This window comes from Erinaceus europaeus, chromosome 9, assembly GCF_950295315.1.
Source record: "Erinaceus europaeus chromosome 9, mEriEur2.1, whole genome shotgun sequence".
Lineage (NCBI taxonomy): Eukaryota > Metazoa > Chordata > Mammalia > Eulipotyphla > Erinaceidae > Erinaceus > Erinaceus europaeus.
Genome location: NC_080170.1, coordinates 19,053,330 through 19,068,977, shown reverse-complemented (window position 1 = coordinate 19,068,977; position 15,648 = coordinate 19,053,330).

The following is a 15,648-nucleotide window of genomic DNA, read 5'->3' as shown; positions in this document are numbered from 1 at the left end:
CACCAGAGATGCTCTCTTGATGCTGCAAGACAGGCACAGGTTCCCAGACATCCCCCTTCTGATGTGGGAGGGGTTCTGAAATGACTCTGCTCTGTAATATAGATCCCAATCTAGAGACAACTCAACCAGGCAGGGATGTTATGGTTGAAAGGTAAATCTAAGACATATTTCTAATCAATTATGTGATGTTAAACATTTTGCTTTCAGTGCAACCATCACAGATGATCTGTGAATAACATTTATGGTAAAAGCTGTTATTAGCCTTTATCACAAGGACAAGGATATCAAGCCCAAACATACCTAGTTTTCTTCTAGTTCGTACAAAGAGAACACCGAAGGCTGCAGCAACAGCCAGGAGACACAGGGGCACAGCGAATCCCACTATCCAGGGCCAGAGCCTGGAGAACATGGCGTCTGAAACACAGGAATTATCTTTCTTGAGACTGAGCTTGACATCAGTAACCTGGCTGCTGTGGACAAACTTAAGGGCTTTCCTCTGGGAGGCATGTGAGAAGGGACAGTGATTCTAAGACTCACCCTCCCACCCTGCAATTCACAGTGACACAGGAATTCCTGAGAGCTTGATGTTCTCTTGTACTTCCAAAGGGAGAGTGAGAAAAATCACTTTTTATAGACCCACAAGTAAATCTGATGCATTAGATACCATATTACATTCAGGAATATCAAGCCTTGTGTATGGACACTTTCAAGTATAATTCTTCTATAATTCCTAAAATGCTACAAATGGTAATAAAGGATTCCCTTATATTTAATTATCCTCCCTCCCTTCTCAGTTTCCTCAGTCAGACATTGCCACTGTCCTCTCTACTCAGTGACCTTCCACATGCCTGTATATGAGCCTGAGAAGCAAGCAATAGACAGGGCAGTGTAAGACTGTGGGACTGTGAGATGTAGGACTTCAGAGTCTAGGTCAGGAAGGTTAGTAGTTGCCGCAGGCCACAAAGGTGGTAGGTGGAACTGACCAGATTGGCTTCATTTGACAGCCGGGAAACATCAAATTATATAAAAGGGTGATTTCTCTTGGCAGTAGGAATAAGAGAGGTTTAGAAAAAATGTAAAAGATTACTCAAAATAATTAAATGGTCTTTGTTACCTTGTGCAACCATGCAATCATTACTATAAATAATGTAATGAAACCCCCTGTCACAAAAAAGTACAGAACCGACAAAGATGAGTTTTCAAACAAGCTCTCCAATAACAGCTACAGTTTGTGGAGTAGAGCATCCTCCTGACCCTTCACCCTTAGGTCTTGGATGCTGCCCCTTCTTTGCTCAGCAGAGATCTCTCAGGATTCTCACACTAGAGGATACTGACCTGCCATAGAAACGTGTGCTTCCTTCTCCTCACTGATGACTGGGTTCCTTATGACACAGGACACTTCTTTTGACCTGTTGTCTACAGTGACTGATGTTTGCACATGAAACAGGCCAACTTCTTCCCCTGTCTTTGTCTTAGAGACCAGCACAAAATACCGCAGTTCTTTTAGGTCTATCCATTGCACCTCAAGCTCTGGGTACCAGCCCCTGGATGTGTAGGTCAGACTCACCTCTCCCATGTCTCCAGGCTCAATGTGAATCTGAGGAGTTGTGCCTGAAGCTGGGAAGGAAAAAAGAGACTGAAAAAGTAGATTCTTCCAGAGGTTTATTGCCACATGGCTTTGGCTGTCAGCTTGTGTTTCCTAGTTAGCTTCTATGAATCTCAAATCTGATTTATAAATCTGGAGGTCCTTTGCATCCTAAGTGGTGAGTCAGCTGTGGAGCTCAAGCTCTGCCTTCTTGAGGCCTTGGGAAAGAGGAAGAGCCTGAGCTCCACAGGCTGGATCAGAGCTCTGGCCTCTCCCTCTCTATTTTCCCCTCTGCTATTCACTCTCTTTAAATAGAGAAATTCATCTTTAAAAATACATCTTATAAAAATACATCCCAGTGTTGATGGTTAAATCATATATTTAACTCAAAAAGCACAATATGAAGTAAAAATTTCCTCAACTAATCAAGCTGTCCCATGACTTGAACATTAGTGTCTGAACAATGAATATTCTGCCTGGTTCTGTTCTGTGATTCTATCTGTCCCTTTCTCGTCCCTCCTACCAAGCCAGGGAGCAGTTATTAGATAAGACTTGAATAGTAATCAGCTAATTTAGTACTTATTTCACAACCATTGAATTGTCTTTAAAATTCCATTAATCATGCTTGTTTAGACTATTACTGTTATTATAGTCACCAGAGTTTGCATTCCTTCGTAGCTCATGCAAGGCCCTTTTTGAATTTTGAGGGTATTTATTATTTACTTTGGGATGTAAATTTTATTAGTTTCATGCACACAACATAGTGGTTAGCTATTTGTATATCTAGGAGAATGATTGACACTCTCACTCTTGGTAACATCCATCTCAGACATCAACTCTTATGAGTTTTTTTTTTTTTCTTCTAAAGGAAAACATGCTTGAGTGAAACCCTAGAGCAGTGCTGAGAAACTTGCATGGAATCTGCCTGAGGCTTATGGAGAGTTGGTGGTAGTTCAGCTCCAGGAATAAACTGAACCAGGGATGTGAAAGATGTGGTGGGAATATCCTCTTGAAAATGGGGCTGAGAGGTGACTTCAGTGAAGGAGATGCAATGAAAACATGCAGGTGAGAAGGGGAAGGTCAAGTCCACCTCCAGGGGGAGGAAGGGCAAGTCAAGACAGGGACACAGGACACAGCTCCTAGCTCAGCAGGGATGGCACTGAGACTCTCAGGGTGACAGGGGCCCAGGGCTGCTGAGTCCAGGTGCTGAGAGCAGTGGGCAGCACACACACTGGCCTTTCCTAGTGCAGCTGTAGGAGGGGACATGGGACACTCAGCAAAATGAGCAACAAAGTTAATTAGCACTTAATTGCAAGTTATTTAGTCATTATAAATAAGATTGGGTTTAATTGTCTGGTTTTTTACTTACAAATCCATGTCAAAAAATATAAAATGTAACAAGAATCAGCGATGCAAAGCACAAAAAGCACAGCCTGAGTGAGAACCAGCTTAAAGCCTTCAAGAAAAGAAGCAAAGTCCTGGAGACATCCCCTGTAACTGAGTCCCCCCACCCAGCCCCCAGCCAGAACCCAGCATCAGCAGACAGTGAGAGCCCTTCCTACTCACCTGTCCCTGACCAGGGAAGCAGGGCTGAGAGCAGGAGGGTACTGATGCCCATGCTCCAGGGCTGCATCTCAGCTCAGGGCTCCTCTCAGTGTGCAGGGTCAGGTGCTCACAGGCCTGGGGGCTGCTCACTCCCTCCATACTTCCTGCAGCTCTGGGACCAGGAGTCCTGAGGAGAAAGCTGCCTGGTCAGGACCAGAGTCAGGACCCCCTCAGTGGGTAAGCAGTGAACAAACACGATGCATCCAACTACAGAGTCATCACATCAGCTAACGGGATGGAATTACACACAGAGCAATGTGGATGGATTTCACTGGGATTGTACTGCAAGAAGGAGTCTGTGGCTCCTGTAATCCAGCATTTAATCAGATAGAAACAATGTCTGTACTAATATTGCTTACTCTATGATCTAATCACAGAAACCTTTTTTAAAAAAATGATTTATTTTAGAGAGACAGCCAGATATCGTGAGGGAAAGGGGTGATAGAAAAAGGAGAGAGACACCAGACTTACTGCCTCCGCGTTCGCAAAGCTTTCCCACTGCAGCTGGGTACCAGGGACCCAAACTCGGGACCTTGCCCATTGTAACATGTGCGCTCTACCAGGTACACCACCACTCCACCCTTCACACAGTATTTTTAAGACCAAAATTTGATGAATGATAAGTGGTTTGATGAATGTTGCTGTTAGATGGCAACATCTTTTTATTGTGTTCAGAACGGTGAACAGAAACATACAATGATAGAGCAAGGGATGTTCTACACATTGGATATTTCCTGAGAAAATCTTGTACTGTAATGGATGAGTTACTTGAAGGTGAGTGGGATGATCCTGAGCATCAGAAACTCTCAAGTGAACTTGCTTAATAGACCCACAGAGGGGGCCATGCGGTGGTTCACCTGGTTAAGTGCACACACTACGGTGCACAAGGACCTGACTTCAAGTTCTGATCCCTGCCTGCAGAGGGAAAAATTCACGAGTGCTCAAGGGGTTTCTCTATCTACCTTCCTCTATCAAATATTTTCTCTATATGTTCAATATTGAAATTAAGATTAAAAATTAAAAAAAATGTAGAATGGACAGACATCACAGAATCCAAATTCTTACAGATTCTCAATGGAGATAGGGAAATCTCTCCTCAAAGACTAAGAAGGGAAGCCAGAAAGTAACAACTTTCTGTTACTCTGAAGGATCCTTTCTGAAAGGCTTAGAGCAAGAGAAACACTTAGCAAAGCATAACAAAAGGGGTCTACCCCTGAGTGACCTGAAGGATGGAGGTGGCTCTCTGTCATTAGTACAGTCCCCTGAGCAGAAACCTGTGTCTTTGCACAGTCAGTGACATTACTCACTCCGTGTCAGGACCCCAGAGGAAGGCAAATGTGTGACTCAGATAGCAGAGCACAGGCACAGAAGCAGGAGGGAGAGGTCCAGCAGGAGGGTCTCTCTGGAGAGCAGAGGCTCAGAGCAGGACTGTGGGCTAAGCTCAACAGCAGGGGACAGAGGCCTGGGTCCCAGCAGGGCTGGCAGCTCTGGTCTCACTCACTGGCTCAGGGGCTGCAGAGGCAGAAGGCAGGAGCCAGAGGGCACAGAGCCCTGCTGGGCCTCAGATACCAGCCTGAGACCTGGGGCCTGAGAGCCAGTGCAGCCTCTGCCCCTTGGAGTGCAGCAGGCTGTGTGGACTGGTGCTCAGATAGTGACAGTCTTACATTGGTCACCACCCCAAGCTTCCATACCCTGGGCAAATGTCCAGGGTCCAACAGACATTTAGAAGTTGTAGATATCCATCTGCAGGGTGGGCGACAGGCACAGAAGACCCTAATCTTTGGGCACTCAACACAGGCTCCTTTTTGGTAGTCTTCTTCTATCTTCATTTCCATGTTCTCAGAAAGACAGGTTCTCCCAATGGAGGAGTTTATGCTCTGTGCTCCAACTCAACCCTTTTCTAGCCCAGCTGTCTCTCCTCAGCACAGGGCAGGGGGACAGCAGAGGCTGGAGCTGTGCCCACACCAACCTCCCCCTTCAGAAGGGGCAGCCTTTCACACAGCTGGGAGAGGGGAGAGGCAGGGAGCCAGGAGATGAATTTGGGGTGAACAAGGAGGGTTGAGAGCCCCATATCTTCCTGCCTCTCCTAGCTGCTTCTCCCAGTCCATCAAAAGGCAGAGCTTATGGGACCTGGGGTGGGAAAGCTGTTCCTGTCCTGTAACCACCCTTCCTCTGCCTCTGGGCCACAGCAGAAAGTCCAAGACCAGTATTGCTGTGGTCATTTCATTTTTGTTTAGTAATTTCCAGTCTTCCAGCACCTCAAGAGTTAAAAATAAAACCTATAACATTTGGATGCACAAATTTTAACTAACCACAGATCATTTCCCTAAGATATGAGAAATCGCATCTTGGTTTCACATCCAAATTTGCCTTTTGATTATAATATAACGTACTTTTTCGTTATTCATTATTTTTATTTAGTTTATATTGTCATTACTTATTGGATAGAGACAGCAAAAAATTGAGAGTAAGGGGGAGTTAGAGAGGAAGAGAGACAGAGAAACACCTGCAGCTCTCCTTTACCACTTGTGAAACTTTCACCCTGGAGGTGGGTACCAGAGGCTTGAACCTGGGTCCCTGTGCTTTGGCATTGATGCACATAACCTGATGTGCCACCATCTGAGCACAGAATTTATATATATATATTATCAAAAGAACCAGAGAATCACTCAGTCCATCACAGGTGACACTGGGGGTGGATTGAACTTATCACCTCATACTTTCAAGTCCTTCACTCTAGTGACTGTGTCACCAAACCTGGTGGCTGATTTCTTTGTTTTTTCATATGAGCTAAAGAGAAAATTATCAGCTCTTTACACCCTAACTTCTCAGGGGACAAAATAGTTCAGCGTGTTAATTTGTCTTGCAAAATTTGAAAAACACAAATTGACAGAGAAATTGAGAATCACCACCCATATTAAAGTCTCAGTTGTTAACTTGTTAAAACTATCACTTGAGAGGCTGGAAGTTGGATGACTGCACAGTAAACACTATTACGCCATGCAGGAAAATAAGTTTTAAGTTTCAAACCACCACGTGATGACACCATACAAAGAGGAAAATTCACTAGTAATGGAACATTGCTGGGGTATCTCTCCTTCTCTCTGTCTCTCTATCTAGCTGTCTCTAATTCTTTATAGGGAAAAAAATAAAAAAATATTTAAACCAGTTCACTTAGTAGCTGTTTCCAGAAAGGAAGACTCCAACTCTCATCCTCTATATCATTACCTTCATGTTCTTAATCATAAAAAAAAAAATTGCTCTTCTTTATATCTTAAAGCTTTTTCAGGCACTAACTTGTAGATGCTACCATGACACCAATCTGACTTGCCTGGGAAGATGACCTCAACAATGAGTCCTGAAGCACCACCTCTCCAGAGCCTTGCCCCACTAGGGAAAGATAGTAACAGGCTAGGAGTATGGATCCACCTGTAAACACCCATGTCCAGTGGACAAGCAATTGCAGAAGTCACACTTTCCACCTTCTGCACCCCATAATGATCCTGGCTCCATATATCCAGAGGGATAATGAGTAGGAAAGCTTAAATTGGAGGTGATGGGATACAGAACTCTGGTGGTGGTAATTGTTGAAGTTGACCACTCTTACCAGATGGTTTTCTTGATCATTTTTAAAAACAAACAAGCAAACAAACAGTTCACCAGGGGCAGTAGAATCATAGTCTTAAGCCCCCAGCATAGGCTCATTTTTAAAAATCTCTTTCTCCTTTTTATCTCAGCATATTTCAACTTCTCTGACTGTTCTTCTATTCTGAAAGCTATCTATTTGCTTCTTAAAGATGCATTACAACTTTTGCATTGTACGTTAAAATAAGCCAAATAGTAAAAACAGTACAGTTTTCAAATACCTTTGCAGTGCCCATTAATTCAAAATTGTAACTGGCATCTGTGTGAAAGAGCATAACACACTGTGTATGCAGGCCTCCAGTCAGGGCACAGCCATGAGATTCTAAACATTCTCCAGCATTTAGTTTCCATCACATATGGGTCCCAGGAGAAATCATGTCAAATGACCAGGAATCAAGGGCAAGCAAAAGGGAATGAAGAAAAGGTAAAAGGCAAAAAAAAAAAGGGAAGTTATTTCTGCAAAACTCCCTCTAAATCCCTCCTGTTAAATCCTTTATGGCATCTGTCCTGTACAAATGATGTTTGCTTGCCACACCCACATGGCCCAGCCTTCCTCATGTTACAGGCAAAACACAAAATATTCCCAAACACAAAGAATAGCATTTATTAAGCAGGAATTTTAATTATAAGCAGTTCATCGGCTGTGACATAAATCTAAATGCACAGTGTTTTATTTCTCCATGCCATGCTGCAGATCCTCTCAAATCTCAGATTCGTGGACCAGCACTGACCATGACTGTGAGTGTTCTCTCAGGGTGTCTGTAATCAGAAAGTCAGGAGCTGGGTCACAGGGCTGTGACTCTGACTCTCATGAAGTTGCAGGTAAAGGCATCTAGACTGGGCTGGGTCATGCACTTCAAGGTGACTTGTCTACAAGACTACTGGGAGGCAGTCTCAGATACTGTTTCCTGGAACCCCCATAGGACCTCCTGAGTGTCCTCATGTCTTGGTGGCTGACTTCCCCCAGAATGAGTGATGCAAGAGGGAAAGTAGAAGCTGAAATGCCTTTATGACCTGATTTGGGGCATCTAACTCCACTTACTCTGCTGGTTACTCAGGTGACTCTCATTCCATGAGGAGGGTCTAGATAAGGGCTTCAGTAACTTGAGGCAAGGACTTGGCCGCTTCTGAGAAAGACAGTCACTAGTGAAACACAGCAACTTTCAGTGCACAGCCAATGGACTTGAGCTTATATGTCTGTTGTCCTTGAAATCTTGATACCCATTACAAAACATAGAATACATCTTTCACTTAGGAATATACCCTGTGTGGTCTGGGAATTATTGTGGTGGATAAGACATTCAACTCTCAAGTATGATTTATTTGAGCTTGGTCCTTGGCATGATCTATGCTGGAGTCATGTGCTGATCTTTCTCTCCCTCTCTCCCCTGCCTTCTCTTTCTCTCATCTACCTCTCTATCTCTCATAGATATGTAATAATTATTTAAAAAAATATATAATACAAGGAGAAGCATAATCTGTTCTTCATAAAAGAAAAAAACTAAGCCCAAAGCAATAAATTACCTGATTGTTTAATGGTATGCTTATTTTGCTGCTTCATAATCTTCATATATAATATGGTATTTCTTTTTTTTCTCCAGGGTTATCTCTGGGATTTGGTGCCTGCACTACAAATACACTGCTCCTGGAGGCCATTTTTTTCCTCTTTTTTTTGCCCTTGTTGTTATTGTTATGCTTATTTTTATGTTGTTGTTGTTGTTGGATAGGACAGAGGGAAATCCATAGTGGAGGTAAAGACAGAGAGGGGGAGGGAAAGATAGACACCTGCAGGACTGCTTCACTGCTTGTAAAGTGACCTCCCTGCAGGTGGGGAGCCAGGGGCTCTAACTGGTATCCTTACAGTGGTCCATGTGCTTTGTGCCAACTGCAATTAACCCACCATTCTATTGCCAAGCAGCCTATATTTTAGTATTTCTTATCTATTTGTTTTGAAAGTGAAAGAAGAGAAGGGAGAAAAAGAAGAAGTGAGAACACTGACATATGTAAGGGTGTAGATTGAAATCAAGACCTCATGATTTAGGGTTCAAAGCTTTATGCAGTGTAACAATTTCTGGCAGCAATATTCCCACTCTTTCTTTTTCTTTCTTTCTTTCTTTCTTTCTTTCTTTCTTTCTTTCTTTCTTTCTTTCATTCTTTCTTTCTTCCATTCTTCCATCCTTCCTTTCTTTTTTCCTTTTGTTCTTTTTTCCTTTCTTTTTTCCTTTCTTTTTTCCTTTTTTCCTTTCCTTTTGTTCTTTCTTTCTTTATCCTTCCTTTATTCCCTCCTTTATTCCATTCTGTCTTGTTTAACACTGCACTTCTAAATTCATTCTCTGAATTCAGCATCAAATCTCTGAAAATTAATCAAGTGTGAGTACCCTGTAATGTGTATTAGATGCTGCAGTATACAGGAGACTGTAGCATATATGGCGTTTCTAGATATACCATGTAGTAATATAAATTATTTCCACATATGATGCATTCATATTTTCTTGCTAAGTAATATTTCCCTGCAGGATTAAAATCCAGTATAGAGCCATCTGATTTAGCCAGTAGACTCACAGGACCTGACAATAGGACCACGGACAGTGATAGAAGCTGCATTGAAAGCATGAGTCCTTCAAGGTTTGAGTCAGTCTAGTTAGTGACTGGATTCAATTTCACTGAGTCTGTGTCAGCCAATATTATATTGAATACAAGGCACTGATCTTACACCAATGTGGTCAACGAAATGAATAGCATGTAGCGTCTACCCTTGAGGAATCCCAGCTTTTGCTGAAGCAGAAATAGAGAGCTGGATGCAGATAGAAAAATCTGAGAAGAAGGTGGGGTAGAGAGGAAGAAGACACCAACAGTACTGCATCACCACTTGTGATGCTCCCTTCTGTAAGATGAGATGAGAGTCTTAAACCCAGGTGCTTGGTTGTTAGGTAGTATGCCAGCTCCCTTGGCTTAAAGCTTCTGTCTCAAATCCTACTTAACTAAGCACTGGCATGCCTGCAGGGCATTGGCTTGATCCCACTTAAAGCTGCGGTCTATTTACATAAACCACTGTTAAGTAAGCACCACCCTCCCTCCAGGGCATTAGTTTAATCCCCACTGGTTCAAGATGTCTTTTTGTTCAGTCCCCTCTCATAGTACACCCTGATTTCCATCACTGTCTTTTCGTTCCACCCTCTATATGTCACAACCTGTTTCTACCCTACTTGGCTAGTATATATACAAGCTGCTTTTCTGAGTGAAAACACTTGGAATTCCCTTCCAACTCTGAGAGTTCGAGAATGTATCTCCTGCTACATTAGCTCTGCAGGAGATCCTGATCCCTCTCCCACGCAGCAGCCTAGATTGGCTCCAGTTGAGTTCTCTCCAACCCAGAGAGCACACTTGCTTGGTAAGAAGCACCCTCTGGCTATGCAGGGACTTGGTAACATGGGCACCCAGGCTGGTTGTTAGTGCCCAGCTACCAAATCTGTATTTTGAAGAAAGTATATAAGTTGTTTCAGACTATCAACTGATATCTGGGAATATAATATTATTTTTATTATTATTTATTTTTACAAAATTTTGATTTTTTTCCCCTTAAGCCAAAGAGTAACACGAAATCAGACTCTAGAAGAATGGGGAGTAGATATGGGCAGCAAAGAGTGGACACTACAAGGGCTCACTCTGAGTTTCCCCAAAGGCTGTAGGAGTCTGGGACTGAGGCAGATCCTGGTTTCCCTGACTACAGTTTCCTGGGTGGTGTGTCTGATGCTCTCATGGCCCCTGAGGACACCCTGTGGTATCTTAGATGTGCCCTCACAGTGATGATAGGATCAGTCACTGACAGCTGGGGAGGTGAAGGCCCGTGTTTCTTCCCGAAGTGAAACATCCAGGGAAGAAAAATGGCTTCAGGGCTTCTGTAAAGGTGCTTTTGAATGTATAAAGAAGACTGCACTCTGTCACATTGTAGAAAGAAATCAGTCCTTTCTCATACTGCAAAAAAATACCCACAATTTGAATGTCTTCTGAAACCCTAAGAATGCAAGGGGGAGTGGTAGGTGCCATGAACTCATTAAACTTTAGAGAAAGCGCCCAGAACCCATTTTCAGGACAAACAGTGATGCCTCCTTTCCGCTTGACTGACTCCACACACAGTCCTATTTCCCATCTGGTGTTCCAAGCCACATCTATCTCCCAGTAATGGTCACCAGCAGAGAAGCTTTTCTCCCCCAGAACAGCCCTGAGAGTGTCAAAGCGCTCTGGATTGTCAGGAACATCTTGCTTTTCCAAAACACGTCTCACATGTTTTCTGTCCTCAGATAACTGAAGGTAAGGGTGAGCAGTGTCCTGATCCAGGGTTATGTTGGCTGCAGAAGAAGAAGTACATCCATTAACTGTAGAACTGAAAATATGTCGTACTTTAGGGCTCAGAGAATTTACATAAGGTCTTCAATGCCTATCTAACAGGGTCTGTAAGTGAAGGATTAAAACAAAAGTGAGAAACAAATGATGGGCCAGAGTGAAAGAGAGCTCACTGGGTGGGTGATGCCTGGACAGGCACTTGGTCTAGGCTATAGCCCCAGCACCACTGGGGAGGTCCTGTGTCACCAGGAAAAGCAAGAGCTGGTAGGAGGGCTTCACCTCTCATCATCTCTCTGTGAGTATTTGCATTACAAAGAAAATATAGATGTCCCAGAACTGTGAAAAATTTCATATGAGAAATATTTAGAGAGAAAGAAAAAAAAACCTGAATACTCCTGGGTACTTTTCAAAACCTGAGAGAGATCAAAACAATTATTATTCCACACTGCTGCCCTCACAGCCATTACATTTCCAAATCTGTAGAATGTATTTTTAGAAGTCATTAAACTATCTCATCTGTGGAAGGGACACAACCCATCAGAGGGTCTAGAGGGACACTGATAAGGGGAGAATGACATGTCACCACCTGCTCCTAGGAGGCCTCAGCAACCATCCAAATCTTGAACCATTCTCTCTCTCTCTCTCTTTCTCTCTTTCTCTGCCCTTTTGTCTCTCTCTGTCTCTATGCCTCCTGTAACATAATAAATATTTCAGCAAGAGCTTATAGCCCAGTGCCTGCCATAAAGCAGAGCAGAGTGCAGTGCAGCCAGGTGACCCCCATCTGCAGACACAGAGGCTGAAGTGCCCCAGGTGCTCCAGAAGAGGACAGTGTCCAGTGCAGCCAGAGGAGACAAGGTGGGGAAGGGGCGGGGCCAGGGAAACCCAGGGGAAGAGGGTGGGGTCACTGAAACTTTGAGATCACTGGGGATTCTGCCCTTTCTCTGGGTAGATGGACACCAGGGAAAGACTATTATGAACTAGTTTGTAGAATTCTGAGTATGAAAGAAAATAATGTTATAATCACACTTAGATTAAGTGTGGCTGCTATGTAGAGCTGTTTTGTCCAGGAGGGAGATTTGACAGCATATGTGCAGGCTGATGGTAACAACAAGAAGATGTGAGCAAATTTATTGTGAGGGTGAGAGAATTGATAACAAATCTCATATTTTACCAGTCTGTTTAGTCTCTGGAGCACTGTTACTGTGAATTCAGATTAGTGTAGACTGAGGTTACAAGTGGGAATTAAGGAGATAAAGCAGGAAATTGATAGGGCGAGTAAACTGTGGTCCTTTGCAGCAGTACCCGGAGTCCAGGAGTAGAATGGGGCCTATGTTGTGACTCAGTTTCCTCTCGTGGATGAAGAATAGTTTGATGGAGGGTGAGGTGCACTGGCACATCTCTCAGGGATGGGAATGCTTCCTTTGGGACAAAGACTATCTACTTAAAAAAATAAGTTTTTTTTTTTTTATTGCTACCAGAATAATTGCTGAGTTAAGTATCTGCATCTTAAATCCACCACTCCTGGCAATATTATTATTATTTCTTATAGAGGCAGAAATTGAGAGTGAGAGGAGGATAGAGGGAGAGAAAGAGAGACACCTGCAGCACTGCCTAAGCAGGGAGGAAGGTTCCCTCATGCAGGTGGAGACTGGGGACTGGATCCTGGGACCTTGCATACAGCAACCTGTGCACTCAGCTGACCCACAAAAGTCAGTTTTCTAAATTAACACATATCTCAATAAAGTGATCTTACAAAATGGATTCAGTGATAGATTCAGTGATAGATTGTTTTTTTTCCCCATTAACTTACAATTACATTTTAGGCAAATGACTCAATTTTATCACTGTTATCCAAGGCTTTAACATTCATTAAAAATTTTTTTTTTCTGAAACAACACTTTTGTATTTCATTACCTGGTTCTTTTTAATTCAGGTACATGTATGCAGAATTAACTGATTTTAGCTATAAAATTTGAAAATGGCCTAACCCCCTATTGACCATGGGATAGGTTTTTTTTAATTTATTTTTTTATGAGTGTTCCCACAGGATTACTCAAATCCTGTCTGGCTTCCTGCCCACCAAATACAGCAATACCCCCATGATGGCGCTGCTATCCCTGAGGAACAACAAACACTGCAAGAGGACTGGTTGCAGAACACACCACAGGACCCATAATACCACATGGCAGGATCTGAAAAATCTGGTTCACAGAGCCCTCTCTTCCCCACCTCTCTGAATATCTTATGCTATGACTTACCAGTTGTGTTTTATGAGAGAGTGATTTGAATAACTGAAATTTTTGTACGACCTATTTTGGTCAGAGTACTCTGAAACTTAATTGACTTTATTTAAAAATGCTGGATGCAACCATGATTTCTGAAGATGTCCAGAAACAATCCTTAATTTTTTTTCTCTCCTTTGACTTTTTTTTTAAGTCTTGGTATAAATATGAAATGTTTATTCTTAAAGTGTGTTAGTAAAAATGGTTCAACTAAACAGTACAGATCTAAATATGTGTTTGACATGATATGTCTTTGTAACAAAAGGTTTTCTCCTTCTGTGTGTTAAAGACTACATGTGTGTGTTTGAAGTTTAGTAATCATTCACTTTTAGGTTAAAAGTGTAACTTACCAGGCAAAGTTACATGAAGGACTTTTCAACACAATTCTTATAAAGGTAAAATTAATTTGCTAAAGTAACTCAGTATTGAAGGTAAAAGTCTAAATATTTAACATGATAATTCATCATCTCCAAAATTAAAATACAAATTCTCTATACAGGATACCTTTGGAGGGCCCCCAAAGTGCCCTGTGAGCTATCTTGTGGAAATTAATCCACAACAAATCTGGCATCAATCTAATATTGTAAATGTTCTAAAAAAAAAAAAAAACATTGTCACTAACATGTGTAACTCTCTGAGTAACCTAAGATTGTTTATGTCTAAGGTAAAAATTAGTTAAAAATGAATATACTTTAAATATGGTCTGAAATTCCTGTGCACATCTGGGGTGTGTCTCCATCTTAAATGGGTGTAACAAAAGGTAGAAAAGACATTATTGATATGTAAAGCTTTCATATACCTTCTCAACTAAAAAGGTAGCACCAGCCCAGGTGAATGATAGGTCACACAATGGTTATGCTAATGGTCCTCATGTCTGAGGCTTCTTACAATGGTTCTTCTCTTTAACTGACCACATTTTATTGTGCTTAAATTGTTTAAACAGCCTTCAAACCATACTAGAAAGGCCTTCCAAAATTATAAAGATACTTAAACCAATTATAATCATCAAGTTATTATAGTAAACTTCTAACTTGTTACAAGTTTTATTTTTCACAAATAAGTGAATTACAGCTGTCAACTCTTCACATGAAAAAGCATCTGCTCATATGGTAAGATATTAAATTATATAAGAAGTTCCCCCATATATAACTGATGTAAATTAACAACAGCATTCACATATTTTTCTACACTTAACTGGTGAATCTTGTTTTGCCACTATAGGCCAACCTTTGTCAGCCAACAATTTAAAGACTTTTTTCCTTTATAACATCACCCATACCAGAGAAATCCGTTACAACCTCCAAAGACAAATGGTTGTTGAGAAGACCCGCCAAACAACTAGGCAGAATTAAGTAAAGAAAAAAATGGGATACATCCCCCCAATATTCAGTTGTCTATAGTACTAACTACATTAAAACTATTTTAATATTTATAAAAATTTGATCCATATGCCCTGCTAACCATGGGAAGCAGTTTTATTTGTGTTTCTTTCACTGGTATCCCCAGAACACCATCTGGACCCATGCACATTCTGACATGGCCCACTAGATTGCATGACTACAGTGCCCCCCCAAAAAAAAAACAATGATGAGACCTGAGATGGTCTAAAGAACCTAATTCACAGACTCCAAGGACAGAAATTTCTTACTGCCTTTCTCTCACCAATCACTGTCTGCCTTTCTTGCTTCTGCTTCATCTGTCACATTTTGGTGGTTTCAGCTCACTCTCTACAGAGAAGCAATTTTCCAGTGGCTGTCCTCCCTCATCGAGATAGAAATGCAGCATTTCTTCCCCTCTTTGTTGGCACTGGACTCTCGCTTCTATTGGAATTGCTGGTACACCTTTGGACACTCCAGTTACACTGCTGGATTTCTTGAGACTGACTGAAGCAGTCCTTGGACATTGAGCCAGCTTTTTCAGGACTCTGCAATGCCAGATCACCCCTCTCACCCCTTGGCCTATCAGGCCCCCACTCCTCTACCTATCAGGCAGTGCTCCCTTCCATCCATCAGGCAGCCCCTCTCCCCTACCAGGACATTCTTCAGTCTCATGCTGTCCCTTGCTACTCTTACTTAAAGCTCCCTGTCTTATTCCAGTTCTTTTAAAAATGCCTGTGTGATATCATTCAGGTTTCTGCACAAAAGGTCTCTGTTCACCCCTACAGTGCTATTCCCCTGACAGAAATGG